Source organism: Orycteropus afer, unplaced genomic scaffold (assembly GCF_000298275.1).
Source record: "Orycteropus afer afer isolate SDZICR_OR568_19922 unplaced genomic scaffold, OryAfe1.0 scaffold00327, whole genome shotgun sequence".
Classification (NCBI taxonomy): Eukaryota; Metazoa; Chordata; class Mammalia; order Tubulidentata; family Orycteropodidae; genus Orycteropus; species Orycteropus afer.
This window is the reverse complement of record NW_006921914.1, coordinates 2,352,389-2,358,418: the sequence shown is the minus strand read 5'-3', so window position 1 is coordinate 2,358,418 and position 6,030 is coordinate 2,352,389.

The window sequence follows — 6,030 nt, the reverse complement described above, 5'->3', positions numbered from 1 at the left end:
GGAGGGGAGCTGTTGCATTGTGGTAAATTGTGGTCAATGTCATGAGACAAAGTGTATGTGAACTGCTGTATGGAAAGTGAACTTGCTGTGTAATTTTTCACCCAAATCACAATAAAACAAAAAATTAGAATTGGTTGCCCAACATTTAAATATTTGGAGGATTTCACATTAAAAAGCAGCATCTCATTTATCTGAGATATCTGGAATTGGTAAATCCATTGAGGCAAAAGAATATTGGTGGTTACCAGGGGATAGGAAGAAGGGATGTAGAAAAAATCATCATAGTGCCCACTTAAAAACTGTTCTGCCAACAAATTAGATAACCTAGATGAAATAGACAAATTCTGAGAAACATAAACTTCCTACATTGATTCAAGAAGAAATAGAAGATCAAAACAAACCCATAACAAATGAAGAGATTGAATCTGTAATCAAAAACCTCCCCTAAAGCAAAGTCCAGATAGCCATACTGAGAGATTCTACCAATCATTTATAGAAGGAGTGGCACTGAAACTTACACTTTTCCAAAAAATAGAAGAGGAGGGAACACTTTCTCACTTGTTCTGTGAGGCAAGCATTCCTCTGATACCAAAACTAGATAGAGATCCCACATGAAAAAAAATAATAGACCAATGTGTCTTCTGAATATAGAATTCTCAGCAAAGTAATAGCAAACTAAATCTAAAAGCATATTAAAATTATTATACACCATGATCAAGTGGGTTTACCTCCAAAATGCAAAGATAGGTCAACGTTAGAATATAAGTTAATGTAATATACCACATTAATAGAGAAAAGGAAAAGAACCACAACTATGTCAATCAGTGAAGGAGGGCATTTGACAAAATCCAACACCCTTTCATGATAAAAACATTTGATAAAATAGGAATAGAAGGGGAAATCCTCAATATAATTAAAGGATATTTATGAAAAACCCATAGCTGACATTACACTCAATGGACAAAGACTAAGAATTTTCATATTAAGATCAGGAACAAGATAGGGATGCCCACTCTCACCATTGCTTTCCAACATTGTTCTGAAAGTCTTACCCAGAGCGATTACAGTAGAAAAGAGAGAGAGAGAAAGAAAGAGAGAAAAGGTGTGGGTGTTATCCAAATGAGGAAGGATGAAGTAAAACTATCCCTTTTTACAGATGACATGATCTTATACATAGAAAAATCTCTAAGAACCCACAAGAAAGTTATTAGAATAAATGAATTCAGCAAGGTGGTAGAACACAAGGTCAACACACAATAATCAGTCATGAATGGATAACAACATGCCAAAACTGTGTGTTACTCACAATGCTGTACCTGTGCTGGGGGAAAAAAGACCCCAGATTCAAACATATTCTTTAGAGATCCTTTTGTTAAGCATTAAACAAGGCAAAGACAATCATCCAGGATGAGGGAAACCATTAGCATGTACACAATACAGAGGATGGATGGTGTCTGCTGACTTACAGCCATGGGACTAATGATATAGGATAGAAAATAAAGGAAATAATCACAAAATCATGATTGATAGCAGGTCAACTCATCACTGGCACAGGCGGGACTACAGAAGTGGGAAAAAGGACCACGATTAGGATACCTACACAACTGCAGATTAAAAAGGGCTGCAGAACTGGCTCTGGGGCTTGACCACCAGGCTACCTGGTGGTCAGGGTGTAACTCATGACCATGTGGCCCTGAGTCATAGCCCAACCTTTAATTTAAATTAAATAATATATGGCTATTCTCAGTAAATCATTAAAAACAAATCCAGGCAAGTTCCCTAGCTCTTTGTGTAAGCATAATCTACTTTCAACCACACTATTCCTGAGGGCAACCTGCCCCTGCCTAGGTTTGCCCTGAACTTGTTTATGCATAACCACATTGCTGGTTTAATGATTGGAAACAACTCAAATGACATCTGAACTTAATGTCAAGACTTAAAATTGAGTTAGGGCTCCTGCTATAGACTGCACCTGTCCACAAACCAAAAGCTTTAGCTTTAATACATATCCACTGTCTACATAGCCAGGAGGCAATTAGAAAAAGGGCGCCAATAACCAATATGGATTGTTTCATAAACATCACATTCTTCTCATCAGAGTGTGAACACATGTTAGCACATGCAAACTAGCTTTTTTTACTTACCCCAAGAAGCAGATAGTATATCAGACAATGAGTCTCCCCTCTCCCCCAGGCTCAAATGCTGTCCAAGAGAAGATGACAACTCTTCCATATACATCCTGCTTTGTGTTGTGGGTGAGGGACTTAAATGGGACAGTCAAAGAACATGCTGGAAACTGTCCCAGTGGATATAAGGAACTTTTCCATGCAAGCCCTCTACCTGGTATCATGAGTGAGAGACACATGGGACTCTAACTACTGCCAGTCTCCCCACAGCCAGGGAAGTCTTTTCAGGTGGGTTGTTAAGTTTAATGCTAGGCGTGCCCCACTAGTACCATAGCTTAGGAGACCGTGAGATTCCTCAGCCTGTCATTTTTATATTCTACAGCCCACACAGTGTTAGGCAGGATGGTTAGACAGGAGGGCTGTCCTGGGGGCAGGCCCAAAGGGAGGAGAAAAGGGAGAGAGGCAGAATATTTAAGGTTAATGAACTAACACCTATAACTGCTCACAACCACCTGTGAGATTTGGCCAATTAAAATTAAGCAGAACAACCATAGACAGAGGAATATTTAAGGAGGTCAATGAGATAACACCAACAATTGCCCACAACTGCCCTGTGAGATTTGGGCAATTAACCAGGCTCACAGGACGCTGACTCAAGAGGCCCAGCCCCGCCTTAAGAACACCCTTTTCAGGAAGTATAAAAACCAATAAGTGAGCCAGTTTGGTGTCTTTCCCATTCCACAGGAAAGACCTATCTCCACTCTTCTGTAGATGCTGTTTGCTTTGAACGGCCCTCCCCACTCACAGTGAGAGGTCCATTTCCCCTCTGGAAACATATTTTGCCCCTGGAAACATCCTTCACTTTCAATAAAGGCTTGTGTGTTTGTGTGATTGGTGCTTGCTTGAGTTTGTCAAGCCACCGCTGAACACCACCACTTAGTTGTGGATCACCTGGGACTGCCTGTCCATGGATTGCTTGCTTGTGGAGATTCTTCCCGCGAGTAGACTGAGGACCAGGAAGAGGGCTTCTTCACCCAGAAAACGATAGGACTCTATACAGGTAAACATCGGAGTATAGAGGGTGGAGCAGTGGAGGCCTCATCAAACCCCTTTCCTCTGAGACTTACTGCTAAGGAGATGAATTGGGTGCGGCCAATTCATATACATATGTTTAAGTATGGCCTGGCTGTTTTAGAAAGACAAAAATATCTACTGCCATCAAGTTGATTCTGACTCATAGTAGCCCTATTGGACAAAGTAGAACTGCCCTGTGGGATTTCCAAGGCTATAAATCTTTACAGAAGCAGACTGCCTCATCTTTCTCCCATGGAATAGCTGGTGGATTCAAACTGCCGACCTTTTGGTTAGCAGCTGAATGCATTTACCACTATGCCACCAAAGATCCTTAGAAAGATGAAAGTTACCTTAATTGCTCAGGCTATTTTTAAGAATCAGATACAAAAATCCAAACTTAGTTTTTTGTACAAAAGCTTGGCTTTTGTACAGCATGTATTTTATATATTTTCAGGAACCAGATACAAAACCCAAACTTAGTTTTTTGTACAAAAGTTTGGCTTTTGTACAGCACATATTTTATATATGTATGTCTAAACTTTAGAAAATTACTTCTTGTCTCCCTTAATATCATCAATATTAGTCTAGTGGGAATATTTTTTACTCCTAAGTTGAAATGTTACCCAATTTGCAAGTTGTATAGTAAATAAACTTCAGTAAGGAACGTGAGAGACTTGTACATAGAAAACTATAAAATGTTACTAAATGAATTTAAAGACGACTTAATCTTAAGATGTCTGTGGTAGTTAAGGTTGTGTGTCAACTTGGCTGGGCCATGATTTTGAGTGGCTTGGCAGCTGGATGGAGTTATTCCCCATGATGATATTGTATGTGCTATAATCATGTCCATTGTGGAATTGGCTGTGAGCAATTAATCAGTTGCAGGGAAGTTGCCTTAGGGGTGTGGCCTGCTTCCAGTATGCACGGAAAGGAACCTGCATTTGGTTTGTCATCATCTCCAGTTCCTGACCTGCTGTGTAGCCTGCTGATCTTGGGATTGTTGCTTTCATAGCCTGTAAAGCCAACAATCTGACATTTTATCTGCCAATCTTGGATTCATCAGCCTCAGCAGCCTGCTACAAAACCAAAACCAAACTTACTGCCGTCGAGTCAATTCCGACTCTTAGCTACTCCCAGTGGGTTTCTGAAGCTGTAAATCTTTACAGAAGTAGATTGCCCCATCTTCCTTCCATGGAGCACCTGATGGGTTTAAACCACTGACCTTCTGGTTAGAAGCCCAATGCCTTATCCACTACTCAACCAGAGCTCCTTATACTCCTTATAGCTCCTGCTATACTGCCTGCCAATCTTGAGTTCATCAGCCCCTGCAGCTGTGTGAGCCAAGAAAAGCCTCCAGGTTTCTCCAGTGGGCCTAGAAGGCAGAGCTAAAGTCCAAGGTCAAGTGGCCTCCTTCTAGCCATTAGAGCCCGCACTCTGAACTTAGATTTCTAGCCTAGTCTTCCCCTAGAGCTGAAACTCTAAATTCAGAATTTAGCCTCCTAAATTGTCAGAGAATACATTTCTGTTTGTTAAGGCCATCCACACTTGTGGTATTTCTGTTATAACAGCATTAGAGAACTAAGAAAATATAAATTCTACTCAAAGCAATCTATAAATTTAATGCAATCCCCATAAAAATTCCAATAGTCCCTTTTACAGAAATATAAAAGCCAATCTTCACAATTATATGGAATGACAAGAGACTCCAAATAGTTAAAGCAATCTTGAAGAAGAAGAAAGTCAGAAGACCCACACTTCCAGATTTCAAAACGTGGGACAGAAAATTTGATTTGGACTTTTGTCTCTAGTTCCTAAAAATAACCCTTGGAATTTGTCAGCAATTGAGTGTCTTTGCTTTTGGAAACAGCTAGGCAACATTTAAAAGTGTGAAAACGAGTTGGGAGAATCCAACTCATCACCCACCAACTAACTTCAAGAAGGGAGGAGGGCACAATACAGTCAATAGTGCATATTCATTGATTGTATTGATCATAATCATGCATTAAAGCCCCAGTCATGCATATATATATACATTGAGGCCACAATGACTACTATAAAGGACTCTCAACTTTGGAGCTGCCTTTTTAGTTTCCAGATTGATGATGCATATGGGAGAACTGGCACATCTCCGGGGACATGAAACTCCATGACAAAAACTCCCCTGACCTTGCCTGTGTATCTCTTTATGTATATCCTTTTTTGGTTACATTAAAAAGTTCATAGTAAATATAGCCCTTTCCATGTTCTGTGAGTCATTCTAGGGAATTCTTAAACCCATTGGGAAAGTGAAAGCCAGCAGGGCCTGGCATATGTCAATTTGGCATTGTTTAAAAGGAAAGAGTCCTAACTTGTAAGGACTCAGCTTTGGAATGATGAATAGAAGATGGTTGTGCAGGCACTCATTTTGTAAATACCGAACTCTGGGTGGTTAGGGTCAGAGAGAAAGGAAACACTATGTGGGTAGCTGGTGTCAGATATGGAGAACTGGAAAAGTGGGGATGTGAATTGTTGTTGAATATTAGAGATCTGCTTTATATTAATCATTATTAACACACACAAAAAAACACATTATAATGCTATAGTAATTAAAACAGCCTGGAAATGGTATATAATAGACATATAAACCAATGGAATAGAATTGGGAGTCCAGTAATAAATCCATGCACATATGGTCAACTGATTGTTGACAATGTTGCTAAAACCATTCAATGGGGAAGGAAGAGTATCTTCAATAAATAGTGCTAGGAAAAGTAGATTTGCACATGCAGAAGAATGATTCAGTATTCATGCCTCACACCATAAACAAAATCCAATTCAAAATAGATCAATA